General features: G+C 30.6%; 1 protein-coding gene across 7 annotated transcripts in view; it reads right to left on the minus strand.

The window, feature by feature from the left end:
- LOC130898665 (mucin-5AC) overlaps positions 1 to 14,694 on the minus strand; it is a 282,905-nt gene that overhangs the window by 217,104 nt on the left and 51,107 nt on the right. The window contains exon 1 of one of the 7 annotated variants that reach the window (XM_057808148.1): positions 10,743 to 11,014. The exons of 5 other annotated variants lie outside the window; for them this stretch is intronic. The gene's annotated coding sequence lies outside the window, so the exon portion shown is untranslated. Of the gene's footprint in view, positions 1 to 10,492; positions 10,674 to 10,742; positions 11,015 to 14,694 lie in introns of those variants that run through there. One more of the 7 variants, XM_057808156.1, reaches the window with a different exon arrangement.

The raw sequence follows: 14,694 nt of genomic DNA on the forward strand, positions 1-14,694 counted from the left end.
ATGGAGCCATACCTTTTTGTTTCTCTATAAGTTAGGCCTCACAGTACGTTGTTTTTCGTGTGTATATTTTTAAGATTAACTAGTTATCTACTCTCATACTAATAAAGAGGATATTAGTAGTCTATCAATAATAACAATATAAATTTTTAATATTTCTCGGTTTATTATCAGTCCGTTAATTGATCAACACAATATTATATATTAAAAGGCCCACCGTTATTATATGGATAATAAGTGACCACTAATTTATATTTTATAGGTTCCATAAAGCTTTTGTAATAACCTGCGGTTGTAATACACCATAAATAATTTAAATTTGCCTATATTGAAATAGATTATTGAAAATATCCTGAATATAGATTGTAGTATTTTAATTATAGAATTGTTGACACAGAATTTTTGAAAATGGAGCAAGCCAACATTATAAAATATATTGTTTTCCTGCTTTCATCCAAACAATAAATATTACATCCACCTGAATAGATGGTAAAGATTTTACACTGTAAAGCTGTACATGCCATTGTCTTATAAAATATCTAACTTGAGTGTTTTTAGTCGATATATAAGAAAAATTTTTAAAATCAACTTTCAGTAAAAGAAATTTCAACAATCGAGTGATTCTCATATTGAACATAAGTGGGAACTAGTTGAGAATCATTAATCAATTAGGCTGATGACTTGTTATAAACGAGTTTAATGGCACTATTCGGTTCCAAACATTTAGGGAATGATGTGGGATGATCTACTTTTCTATCAACATTTTCACGGATTTTATTTATTTTAAGTTTTGTCGGAACAGTAAGAAACAATAAAAACCCCATCCACAGAATACGAGAATGGTACCAGAACTACCTGGCCCAACAAGGGAAACACAGATATTTTGGAAAAAAAATATTCATTTTTCAACTTGATCTCCTTTTACATACAAATATCCCAGCAAGTTCAATAAGTTTGGTATCCTTTCTAAAATAAGAATCGTCAAGCTCCTCCAAATAGCCTCTAACTGCCGACATCACCATTGAGTCATTTTTTCAATAGAAAATAATGTAAGGGAGCTAAATCTGGCGAATAAGGTGTATGAGGTAGCAGTTTGAGCTTTAATTCATTAATTTTGGCTATTGCAATAACGGATGTGTGAGCTGGTGCATTGTCTTGATGGAACAAACGTTTTTTTTTAAGCCAAATGTGGCAATAAGTTCGCATAATACTTATCGTCGATAGTTTTTCCTTTTTCAAGATGGTCAATGAAAATTATCTTACGTGCTCCCTAAAACACCAAATGTTTTGATTGTTCTTTTGTTTCGGGTGTGAAGTAATGCACCCACGTTCCATCCATGGTTATGAAACGGTGCAAAAATTCGGCTTTATTGCTGTGAAACGTTGTCAAACGCGGTATCCATCTTGCGCACCACTTTCTCATGCCTAAATTTTCAGTTAATCTGCGATGTACCCCACTTTTTGAAATAACTACTATGTCTTCTAGCCCGCGCACTTTCAGTCGACGATCATCCAGTAACGCTTTGCGGATTTTCTTCAACATTTCTGCAGTCGGCTCCTCATTTGGTCGATCACTGCGATGCTGGACTTTGCAGGTCGTACAGCCTCGTTTGAATTCTACTACCCAATATTCTACTGTTGATAATGAAGAAGTAGTCTCACCCAGAGTAGAATATAGTTCAGCTTTTATAATGGTTGTGCTAAGGCTTTTCGAATAATTTTTTCCGTGTTTACAAATTTACTGAAAACGTTCGCTATCGATAGCTGCCAAACAAATACTAAAGAACGTGGCCCGGCGTCTTCAAACTTATTCTGTATAAATTGTGTACTTCCTCATACGGTGGTATTTTTCAAGCATTTACTGCCATCTCTAGGTCAGGTCAGGTTCTTCCGAGACCATCCTCATAGTTCAGTTATTATACAAAATTAAATCAAAGGTTTTACTAACTTTGCTTACCTACAATATATAAATTTTGACAAAGTGTCACTGAATTGTAGATATTAATTACCCTACATTTAGATTCAATCCTTCAATATATCGAAACTTTTTTGTTAAACGATAACAAAACAAAATTAAATAAATAAAATATTGTTTTTTGATAGTAATTCACGTAAAATCAGACTAATCTTTTCCCCTATTTTTCTTTTCAAAGTGGTTTATCAAATTTGTATCAAACACGCCTTCCCTTTTGACTTTTTTTGTATTCTAAAAGATTTCTATCAAGTTTTCAAAAATCACACTGCGTAAATCAGACTTTACTAACTTGTGAAAATGAAATTTGAGAAACTATAATTATGGAAGAATGCCGAAAAAGTAAAACGACCCATGTACAAAATAGTTGAATGGCTGAACTTAAAATTTAAGTCATAAATTTAGCAAAATATGATTCTGATCTGCCGTTTTAAACCTATTCGATGCACCGTTATAATAAAAAATGTCATTTATTTTTGAATTTTCTTCCTACAATTCACTGTATTTTAAATACCACAAAATAAAGTTAAACTCGATTATACATTACTCTGTGAGAAGTTGATGATGCCAGTTATAAGCACTATACTAGCAATAATTTCTGTTAAATTCTCGTTTTCAACGTTTGGAAATTAAATGCAGATGTCGGTTATGGTAAACACTGTTCTGAGTGCTGCAGTAATAATAGTTGAAAAAGAGCTTCATTTAGTTTCATCGAAATTGACCAACAAAATGGAGCAATGCGACAGAAGTGGTTTCGTTTTAAGATTTTTAATGTCTCGAAAGTTGTCGACAATATCTGAATGAACGAAATGGCGATTTTAGTAAGAGATTTGAGATAATATTTAGGTTAATATTGATGGGAATTCAGATATTTGATATAAAAATTGCTACAATTATTAAAGATATTACTTAGCTTTAAAAACAAACTCGGATAAAAGACGAGAAATATAATTTGAATGATTTATTCGAATTATCATTATATCTCAAAATAAAAGATCGCTTCGATGATTGGAGGATCTTTTTATTCTATAGAATATAAATAATTTTATACTCCCATCGATTCATCATGATAAGATTGCATAAATACATTAATATTTTTACCACAAATTATTTCAAAAAAATAGTGTTGGAGATTCAGGCAACAGTTTTTCATTATAAACGAAACGCCGCAGCTTCTGTCGCTGGTAAATGTGCATTCATCAAGCTTACGTTCTGGATAATCTTTACTGATGTTGTTCTCGCAAAACAAGGATAATAGGAAAAGTTGACGCTAGTCTTCTGCATTGCACGGGAAATGAATTATTTTATTTGCATATTTATGTCAATATCCTTAGAGTCACAAAAATTTAGTTTTTGTCTGATTGTTGTTCATATATATTTTGATAATGTTGTTTATGTTTGTGCTTCGACGGTTAAGGGTAATTAGCAGATATCAATATTATGTTATGTTACACACAATACATTGTCGGCTCAAATTTGACACGCCTCGTACATGACGTGACGCTGGAATCAAAATATTTTGCGTTTTTGTGTGTTTGTGATGCTTTTTGTGTTAGCGGATAGTATAGAGTATAGAGACCTAACTGTTATTATGGTCTTTTGAAAGATTGTACTTTCCATTATTAGATCCATCAAAAACACCCAGTGGTCGATAGGATAAAATTATTTTAAAATATAAATATAAATAAAATACACAATTCCTAGTTTTTCCAATAATCAAACTTATTTTATGTTGTTATTGATTCACTGTAGTTGGTTAACTTTCTTTTTTCTACAGTGTCTCAAACTTTGAACAATAATTCACTTCACAGTTCACATAGAAACACTCTGACAATGTAAAAATACCATTCTGTTAAAATTTCTAAATTCGTTCTCTTACTTTCTTCGGTCGTTTATGGCATCTAAAAGTAGAATCCATCGGGAACCGTCAAAGCTTCTATGATATTTTTGCGACATCGACTTACTCCAAACAACTAAACTTCTGAACTACTAAACTTTTATATTGTTAAAGCTTTTATGTAGTACAAATTCACCGGTACGTTTACTGGACTACTGCGATTAGTTTTTCCAACTTCCAGCTTATGTAGCATGGTATTCAGTTCTTTTATGGGCATTAACCTATAAATATGTTTCTCTATTTAGCTCCAATTGAACTTTTAACATATTTTCTTGGATAACAGATCCAATTCGCAGAATTATTTCCATATTGTCATTGTTTTTTAAGTTGTTTAAGATATTTATCTGACAAAAACGGAATATAGTTGTCGTCTTGAGTTTTGGTGGAGCAATGAGAAGGATCAAGACACGCTTGACTAAAAAATCAGACGTAAAAACAAGCATTTACTAAAATTAGTTATAAACGACTGATCTCCTCTAAAAGCAGTCTAGTCGAAATTAAAAATAAAATTCATTAAAAGTCTAAAGAAAGAGTCTTATAAAACTGAAAAGACTTCAATTTAATTACTGAGAACACTTTGAATCCATCCTTCATTGAAATTGTGATATATCCGAATATTTTTGGATATAATACAAATAATCAATAAAAAAACTTGCTAAAGTTTTTACTTGTAGTAATCGTAACGAACAATTGTTTCTCAGAAGAGTAGCAATAGGAAAAATAAAACTTAGAATCGACACAATATACCAGACCATTTATCAAATAAGAAAAGGGTATTTCAACTAATTATATCATGTAAACGTTAAACCACGAGCTCTAGGAACACATATACGAAATAAGAAGACTCAAGAGGCTGAAGCTCTAAGAGTTAATTAAATAAAGTGCCGGTGTGAAAGCAGAGTAATATTCTGTAATTACGCGATTTAATTTATATCATATTCTGAGAGATTTCTAATGGGCGAGACTGTTAGAATGAGATTTTCAGTGAGTTAGGTCAGATTAAATTTTCCCATTCATCCCATTATTTCATCAGATCACGATAGATGATATTGAATATTAATCTACTGAGGCTTTATTACGGCTTAAAGATTCAGACATCGAATACTTGCTAATTCATTATAATTTTCAATAAATAAAAAACCTCTTCAATAATGATGAGTAGTAATTTAATGAGGAACGTACGAAAATGGTAAAAAATGGAAAAAATTATATCTCTTCTTTCGATACCCTTTTTATAATAAGAATCGCCAAGCTCCTCAAAAAAGCCATCAACTGCCGACATCACCTCTTCATTGTTGAAAAATCTTTGATAACCGAGCCATTTTTCCAAGTCTGGTAACAGAAAATAATCCGAGGGGTTTGAAGCTGGCGAATAGAATGGATGAGATAGCAATTCAAACTTTAATTCGTCTATTTTCGCAATGAAGGGTGTGTGAGCTGGTGCATTGCTTTGATTTTGAGTTCACATAATACTCACCGTTGAAAGTTTTTCAAGATAGTCAATGGAAATTATCTCACGTGAATTCCAAAAAATAGACACCATGACCTTGCCTGCAGATGGAACGATCTTTCTTTGGAGCCCATTTTCCCTTTTCAGTTCATTCTTTTGATTGCTCTTTTGTTTCGGGTGTGAAGTATTGTATAACACAACGATGACCAATTCTTTCCATCTTTACAAATTAACTGAAAACATTCACTATTGATGGCTATCAAACAAATCCTGTACTTTCTAATACAGTGCAACTACCGCCATCTCTAGGTCAGGCCAGCTATTTTTGGAACCATCCTCGTAGGAAATAATAAATAGAATTGCTATCTCTGATGAAGTTAGTATGTGTCAATTGCTCAATATTTATTCCAGTTTTAGTGTTAACGTGGCTTTGACATATTTTTCTATGTCCTCGTTTGTTTCGCGTGATCAGAATTGTATTCAAAATGTCGTACTTTTGAGTTTCATCGAACTGATTACTCTTCATAATAGTGTTTTGAAAAGTCTATTTTTATCTATTATTACTACACTACTGACAACCACGTTCACTGTATACAGATCTTGACTTTCGGATTGATTTAGATCTTCAGAGTAGATTATTTAAAAAAATATTAATCACCTTCCAACCATTCCATGTCATGTTCAATAAATATAAATTTGATGACGACCCTAGTTCTAAAAATTATGTTTAAATTTGTTGTTAATACTTCTGGCTCAGTAAAAATTTTCAGAAGAACTATCAAAAACATACTAATAAACGATAGTCCATAGAAAAACAAATTATTTATTTTGATAGATCAAAAAACTTCATGTACATTTTGGGCGTTCTCATTTATCAATTAAAGAACAAATATTTAAAAGAGGGAAATTTCGTATTTTATTATTAGAACCCCACGATAGTTATCTTTATTACCAAGCGTGTAAGGACTTCCTTTTCCATTCATTGTATTGTAATATATTAATGCACTGATTGTTCTTGATTTTAGGTCTCTTCCAAACATTATATAAAAAACTAATTTTAAAACTGAAGATACCTTAAATCAACAACATTTAGATGCATTGATATATCAAAAGGTCTAAGAAATGAAAGGAATATATTCGTTATTTCGTAAACCTACGAATTGAAGAAACAATCTTTAAATCCGTCGATTTTTATTTTTAAACAAGCTATTCATTATAATACCTTTTATTTTTGACGTCATCTATGTGTTCGTGATGACGTCATCGCTAAAATTTTTGAATAGAAACGTGGGTGCTGTAATATATTAGTTGAAATATCTTTTGAATTTCTGTGCGTTCAAATAAATATGATTAACTGTAGCTAGTATTTCTTCAGAAGAATAATCAATTTTTATCATAACAATAAATTGTATAAGTTATTAAGTACAACGAAACCTAAATTAAGTGCTCAAATTGTTCACGTTCAGCTAAAATATGGTTTTTCTACGACCGTGCGTTTTAACCCACAAAGTAAAATTATGTAAATTTTGACCTTATTAGATAGTTTTTTACTTCGGAGGTTATAACTATTGTTACTACAGATAAATAAATATTTACGAAATAGTCCATCAAATAAAATTTAAACCTTTTCTAGCTTTTTGTAGCATTTTTAATTTGTGAAAATATAAAATAATAAAGATATTTTTTATATAACCATACATTCTTCAAAGAAGTGTTACAAAACAACTATCAAACCACCCGGGTTTGATATCAGTTGCTATGACAACCCAGGTGTGTAATTGTTACTAAAACGTCGAAGTTGTTTAAAACGTCTTAGAAGTGACCGAATAAGTACAATCTTCTTCTAAATTATACCACATTAAACCGAATCCGATACAATAATATTAATGGATTCATCCGACGAAGAACTTCTCGGAGCCATTTTGAAGGCTGAAAATGAAGCTAATTCCGAGCAGTTACCTGCCAAATCCAGACTGAGGTATGGGAAGCAATACGACCATTTTGTTACATGTGTAAGGAGAAAGGGGCTAAAACTTATAATCTAAGTTTTGAAATCTAATACATTATGGTCCCGCTATTCGATGGTAAAAAGTTTAGTAAAAATAAAACAAAATTTGGATATAGGAAACTTCCATAAGCTAACGTCGTTTCTTAACAAAAAAATATTGGTTTTCGAGCACAGAAAGCGCAAGTTTTCACCAAAGAAGATATATCCAGGGTTATGCTAGCTCCCGATGAGGTATACGAAGTGGCAAGGAAACACCAAAGTGGACTAACTTTAATATATTTTCCGAGATTTCGAATACTTATGTATTCATGGTCTGGGAAATAATTAATAAAGAAAATATATTAAAGTTAGTCTACTTTGGTGTTTCGTTGCCACGTTCCCAATAAGAAACTGATATACCGCACAAATGACTAAGAAAATCGTTTACGTCGAATCTGTTCTTAAGATTTTGATAAAAGCCAGTAATCACAAGGGGCCAAATATGGATAATGGACAATATGGCGGAAGTTAAGCTAATTCGAAGCGTGTTACTGCATGCGTTTTACTTTTATCGGCTTACGTAATTTTTGAAGTTGGCAAAATGACGCCTCCAAAATAACAAAATCCTAATTGTTACTCTGATGACTACATCATAATAATACATACATCTATTGGGATTAATTTTGCAGGAAAAGTTTCTTTGTTTTTACGTCTTTTCGTTGCATCTGTTAACATTCGTGACACACATCTTGTTTAACAATCTTTTCATATCCAATTCGGTAGTAGAGATATTATGTGCCACATGGTAGGAATGACCAATTATTTGCAAAACAAAATCATCCAGCTCGTCTGTGTCTGTACAAGACTGTGCGGCACAGAGTTATGACACCACCTTTTCACTACAATCCTTATATGTATCTAACAATTTTTTTTGAATTTGCGTTGGGATTAACGTAAGTATTACACAATCCATTTTGATACTGAGATGTGTATCCTGATTTTAAGCTTCTTCAGTATTCATAATTTAACAGGTTTAAATTTGTAAGCTTCTAATCTAATATACTGATAATAGGTTACATTGTTACGTGATAATAAAGATTTGTTTTGATTTATAAAGGTATATAATTTATTTCCCACGCTTTAGGCTACGAAAAATACATAAAATTCCTTGAAATGTCATAATTCTATTGAAACCAGAATTAGATATAACAAAAATATTTAGGTACTCAACGTGTTTCAAAAAGATTCCTAAACCAAATGTTGTTATGTTATGCCACATGAAAGCATTTTTGGCACATTATATTTACCATCATCACTAGAACAAACAACGTTTGTAGGTCACATGTTCACACGATTTCATTTTCATTTAATGAAATTATCTTTTTTCATTTCTCTCTACTATTCAAAACTCACAAATCATTTTCTAGGTGTGAATTGTCAAAAATAATTATAGTTGTTAATATCAAATGACAGATTCGGTCTAATTTTGTTATATATAAATCTTTCGTTTGTTAAATGCTATTGGCATCTTTATTATCCCATTAGATAAAAACGAAAAATAAAGATCACCCACTATCTAGAATTTATTTTATTTTATATTTATCTTTAGAGACTACTTCTTTTATCAATTTTTCGGTCGATAAACACTTACAAACAACTCCTGAAATCCCAATGTGAAAATATTATTTTGCGTGGAAATGTTTAAGTAGTTATTTACAATCTAAGAATTTCAGAAATATAAGGCGCTATTATTGGACAAATAAACTATGATAATTTCTTATTTATACATAAAACTTATCAGCCATTTGTGACAAACAAATGACCAGAAGTTGTGCAGTACAATATCTATATATTTTTGCTCGAATCAGGAAAATAATTTTGAAAAATTAAATTTGGTTACATTCACATGAGTTAACCTTATTTGGAATCAAGCATATGTGCATCTTTGATATAGATTCTGTCCGCATCAAGTATAACGAAATCGCATTTTCAATAACTAAGTAACAAAAGGATCTGTATTAGCAATCGGAAAAGCTTCAGACTATTTCTCTCTAAGATGGAAATATGATGAAATCACTATTTTATTTCAAAGTGCATGTTAGTTGAGATTGAAAATGAACATAGAAAACATAGAATGAAACATGGATCTAGTATTACGTGGGATATTATGAAATGTACAAAAAATTAAGGAGTTGAAGTGTAACAAAAATCTTCCAATTGCTGCTCCAGTATATTAGAGAATAAAGCATTGGCAAATAGGTAACGATTGTGGGTAAGATCAATTATTTCGCATACAGTTATTTCTGAATTAGGTTTAATCGCGACAAACATGAACAGAATAAATAATGGTTTTATCTGTATAATCCTAGCTCGGCGAATGTGGAAGCGGGTCCTAGTATTATAAATAAACATCACCGGTTCTGTCACTCAAATTTTTCATATCTTGACGTTAAATGAATGCCGTATACCAAAATATTCAAAATTAAGCCAGAAAAATAAAACTGAAAAGAACTTCATCTGTAAAATAAATGAAAAAGTCAACCAAAAAAACATCATACTAACAGGATATACTGAATATATCATATGACCTAAATCCGAATAACATTGATTCAGAAGCGGTTAGAATGTATTTAAGCCTTGCCTAGCACTTTTCGACCAGATGTCTTTAATTTATACTCAACATTGCGGAAGTAAATGAAATTTGACTGAAAATCGCCGGTCAATTCTAAAAAATTTCCGTCTCTCCAATTCTCATGATACATGTGATAACGAATTTGAAATGCAAACCAGTCAACAAACATTGAAATGGCAAATTGGCTTCTTTTGGGCATTAGTAAGAAAAATAAAGGAGAAAAGAAAATAGATACGGGGAAAAAAAACTTTGAATTGAAATTCAAATTCTGCATGTATCACATAAATTTAAATAAATCTTGGTGAGGGACCACTACACTCAATTTCATTTGCTCTCCAAGACCCCACTTTAGGACATTATTAATCGCCATAGTACCATTTTTGAAGAAGGTGATTGAAAATTATCTTATTTAATGGAATCTTACCGACGTAAATCAATCAAAATTTGAGGCTTTTACTAAAATATCGCTTACAAACCATATAATTACTTATTTCTCTTAATTATTCTCTATTATTTATTCATAGTTTCGAAATATTATTGATTAAAGACTGACTTACGTGAATGTTATGCCTCAAACCGTACTAACATGCGTGAAATATTATAGCCATCATTAGCGTTTGAATGAAATATTTTGGACGTCACATCTATGTCCATAATATGTATCCAAAATACTGAGTCATCAGGAATTTAAAAAATTATTATTCAGCTTTTGAATTTGTTATATTATATTATTATTTCAATTATATATTGAGGAAGATATAACGGCGCGATATAAATGATAAATCATGTAAAAGTATTAATAATAACCTTCAACGTATGACGTGCAATCACAGAGCACTTTTCAAATCACCTCGTTTAAATAAAAGTTTAACAAATGGTGCCAAATAAATGTAGGTTACACGCATTTCGCGAACAGTTAAACGTTTTCGTGAAACTTTTTGGGAAGCGTCTATGCGGCCGACGGCTTTTCAACTGAACACGTTTGTTTGAGCGTCTCGACGCTTACTGTGTGCTCCCACTTGGGTATTATGCGGTGTAAAAAATAGCCTAATACTGAGCAAATACTTCTGATATTCGAGTTCTTCCTATTTACTTAAGTTTTTTGTTCTTTTAACTTTCTCATTATATATTGAAATTGCGAACAAAGAACCTAAAAATACCAGTTACAAGAAAAAGTAAATTTAGATGAGAAAATATTAACCGGTAATCATGTACGTTAGTGAAATTTAAATAATTTGAAACGGCAAAGTATATACAGGAGTTTCTATCATCAACACTACTGAAAGAAAGAACAAATTATTTTCTCAGTTTTATACCGCGATGAATATTGTGATTCTGATGGATTTTTTTAATTTAAGAATAAGATTTGAAGGTTTGTTACTTGTCTTAGACTTAGATATTATTAGTGAACCGTTTCGGGGAAGGTCTTTTCGATATTTGGTTGATAGCAAGTGGTAATAGTGATAGCCGGAGATTCCGCAGAAAATATCATTTAAACGCATCCAATAACCGTTCCATGAACGGTCCAGATTAGCAGGCTGGAACAAACCTATGGAACAATCCGTAATTTCAACTAAACACTATATAGTTTCATAACAATTCTATTCTCATTTATTTCAGTAGGAGTTCAATTTAACGAATTTATATGATAAAAGTTCTATTGATGAAATATATTTAGAAGAAAATTATAACAGTTTTATCACTATTATTTTATTATTACATTGTATTCATCACTTTTTTTCAATTTTTTTCTGAATTACTTCACTATTATCTCTATGGAACTTTTTTCCGTACTATTTTGCTTCCTAAAACTAACTTCTTGGATTGTCTCAATAAAAGTTGATATCTCGCGTTTCATGATTCATTTTAACTTCTTAAACTCCTTGAAAACTTCATCAGTCCGTTTGTCTCAAAACACTATCACTAATTATATCTAATAAGCTTGATTTGCATTTTCACATTAGTGTGTTTGTCATTAAAATTTGAAATGTTATTTATTATGTCTTAGCATGTAATTCAATCTTAAATTTGATTCACTTTATTATTTTGATACTATAATATAATATTCTCTTATTTATTCTATTATTATATTTGCTCAATAAATATTAATGTTGACATATTTACATATATATACACATATTTGACAAGTATGATCACAAATATATAAAATTGCAACGAAATTTACTTCCAGTGTAACTATTTGATGTATGTATAGAAAAACGAGTATTGAATTCTACAATTGCGAACTTTTAGAACCATATATCTACATTAAACACATGGAAATGAGAGTATACAAATAAATTATTCCCCCTTGACTTCAATTGTATTAGTAACGCTGAAGTTAGATACAGCGTGTTCATAAAGTAACGTAACTCACCAATATTTCAACTTATGTATGTGTTGTGTATAAAAAAAAGTCGATTAGAAGTTTTTTGAAGTGAATCAGACCATCTGAATAATTCCATTAGGAGTATATATTTTCGAGTCTAAATCTTGTATATATTTTCATAATATATCAAATTACTCATTCTAGAATTCTTTATAAAGATGTTAAAATTTTTACCTTCTTCAATTTGAAAGTATCCATGTTCTTGATGAGATGATATAGAAGTACGCTGATCTGGTATTTGACGGGCTGTTATCAATATTATATTAATTTCGGTTATAGCAAAAATAGTGTGAAGGCATTTGAGCTCGGAGAATTGGTTGATCACTTTATTTTGCCTCCTCTTTGAAATCCAACTATTTTGAAAAATTTCATTTGATTAGTTTCGTATAAGATATGGTAAGACACATTTTTATTGTATCATAAAGTTAAAAAAACTTTTACAAATTGGATTGCTTATTGCAGAAACTATCTGATTTCTCAATATTCCTACATACTTTGGTTCGTTGAGGTCGCTTTCCTCAAATAATGATCCAATAACAATACCGATATTTGCCCAAATATTAAATCTTTGCAATATCTACAATTATGGCAATTAACATAAATATGGCGTAACAAAACAAAACTATTCTATTCTATCTTACTTATCTTACTTACTTATCTAATTTATTCTTCTAAATGTTACAGACAGATCCAAAAGTAACATCATGTTTAAATGCAGTTTTTCAAATGGGTGTACAAGGAGTTTTTTACAAAACTTGCTACAAGGCATGTTATTCAAGAATTTCCCAACATCGGTGGCAAGTTTGGAGTGGTTTTTGATTGGGTTGACTTCTTCAAAAAGTTTCAAATTGCAGTTTTGTTAACGATAACCGTTATTATTCCAGTGAGGTAAACATTTAAATTCTAGAAGTGTTGATTGCAATAAACACTAATAACGTTAGTTATTTTACTAATGGAATATTTGGTTGAACTATTGAAAGAGACCTAAAACAATTTAAGATGACCGATCGAATGCTAAAAGTCCACTTTGGTGTTTCCTTGCCACGTTCCCAATAAAAAACTACTTTTTTATTCTTATTTCGATATTCATGATGAAGGTGATCTATTGATCAATATAAATATAATATATATAAAGATTTAAAGAAAAGTCGAAACGTCAAAATTTATCTATCGTTTAGAAATTATTAAAAAAAATAATCTTTAGTCTTTAATCTTTAATCTTTAATCAAAAACCTCCATTAACTTAAATTACATTTATCAATTTTTTTGCAAATAAAGAATGAAGAAATATAATGAGAGAAAACAGATGAACATTTTTTAGCATTTGAATAGGATTAATTTAAAATTGTCCTATTAAATTGAATAAATCTCAACCAGTGCTCGAAAGGAACAGAAAAAAAAGACTATGAATCTTAGGATTGCACAATTTACTCTGGTCGCATAATAATTAATTTCCAAAACACAAAGCATTACTTCATATACAACTGCGAATGCCAAGACAGCATACAATGACCTGTCAGCAAAAGAATGTAGTTTTGCTAGATTAATTACCTTGGTATGCAGTTAATGTAATTAAAGGACAACGGTGTATTTTTCTAAATATTTTATGTTTTTCTTTCCTTTTCTATGTTTTGCAACCAAATTGTTGAGTTTGACTCAAAAAGTAGTCATTAATAAAACAAACAATGGCTGTTGACAATATTGACTACTTATTGGGAGCTTATTTTAGTAATTCAGAAAATATGCTTTCGAATGTTAGCTGAAACAAATCGGGTAAATTTAAAACAGATGCCACTGAACCTCCTTGAATCATTTGCTTTGTGGATTACTAACTTTGACTATTTTAAATTTCTATGACAGATGAGAAGTGTTTGAACCATTAGAAAAACATGGAGATAACTTCCAGTCTCTATACTGTATTCACATAATGAATGGAAATGTGAATGAGCGAATCCAACAACAAATAATAGATAAACATATAAATGAATATGGTACATGAATTATACTGTTTATGTGTTATTGATTTAAGCAAATTGGTGGACTATGTTATTTTTTCGAATTTGGTTGGAACAAATGAAATTAATGTGCCAGAGTTTATCAAGCTCTCGCTTTATGTGTTAGTATACGTCGCCATTCCTTTGATATTGCAACTTGTAAACCTGGGTGGATATTGCGTTACGTGTCATTACGGTTAATGATAGTACATTCCTTCCGACAATTTACTGTAGTTCATAAACAGCAGCAGACTAAACAGAGTTTAGTATATAGTACTGTCCATGAAAATATCATTTTATTGGATATGATAACGACAAGTATGAGGAAGAAAACAAACAAGTAATGAATGAAGCCCTTTCCATTAATTCACGCTAA

The sequence above is a fragment of the Diorhabda carinulata genome, chromosome 1 (assembly GCF_026250575.1).
Source record: "Diorhabda carinulata isolate Delta chromosome 1, icDioCari1.1, whole genome shotgun sequence".
NCBI lineage: Eukaryota > Metazoa > Arthropoda > Insecta > Coleoptera > Chrysomelidae > Diorhabda > Diorhabda carinulata.